Source organism: Mus caroli, unplaced genomic scaffold (genome assembly GCF_978045245.1).
Source record: "Mus caroli unplaced genomic scaffold, Mus_caroli_1 scaffold_12, whole genome shotgun sequence".
Classification (NCBI taxonomy): Eukaryota; Metazoa; Chordata; class Mammalia; order Rodentia; family Muridae; genus Mus; species Mus caroli.
The window spans coordinates 52,880,654-52,881,333 of record NW_028227267.1 but is presented as its reverse complement, the minus strand read 5'-3'; the positions used below and the strand labels follow the sequence as shown (position 1 = coordinate 52,881,333).

General features: G+C 44.0%; 1 non-coding gene across 1 annotated transcript; it reads left to right on the top strand.

The window, feature by feature from the left end:
• Positions 1-300: 300 nt before the first annotated feature.
• On the top strand, positions 301-386 carry LOC115029340 (small nucleolar RNA SNORD86). The gene has a single exon (XR_003834900.1). It is a non-coding gene; the product is annotated as a small nucleolar RNA SNORD86 (small nucleolar RNA).
• The last annotated feature ends 294 nt before the right edge of the window (positions 387-680 follow it).

The following is a 680-nucleotide window of genomic DNA, read 5'->3' as shown; positions in this document are numbered from 1 at the left end:
CTGTTTTTTGTTTTGTTTTGTTTTGATTTTACTATTCTTTAACACAGGGGCTTCCTGTCTCTCAGTATGTCCTGAAAGCCACCGTGTAGCCAGACAAACTTCAAATATATACCGAACATCTTTTCTCCATCTCCTAAATGCAGGCATTATGTATACCACCAAGCCTGGTTTGACAGAGTATCGGTTTTGACTTTGTTCTTTGTTCTGTTGGTGGTGGTTTTGTTGGTTGGTTGGTTTTTAAACAGAGTCTCATTATGTACCCCTAGCTGACCCAAAAGTGATTTTGTAGACACACGGGTGATTTCATCAGAGTACACAAAAAAACACTCTTAAAACTGAATAGCTCTGCTATGGGAGTGATGGCCAGTCCTGGTGTCTGAGTGATTCCCAGGGCCCAACAAAAAGGGACCGAGTTTCCAGAGCCCTGAAGACAAGGGGTAACACACCAAAATATGGACTCATTTTTCATTCCACCTTCATTGGCCGAGCAGCTGCAAAGAGCAAAGGCCATATCTCCCGATACCTAGCAAACAAATGCAGTATTGCCTCGAGAATTGATTGCTTCTCTGAGGTCTCCACAAGTGTTTGGGGGGAAAACTCCGAGAACAAGTTGAGGAACGGCTGTCTTTCTATGAGACTGGAGAGATCGCCACGGAAGAACCTGGATGTCATGAAGGAAG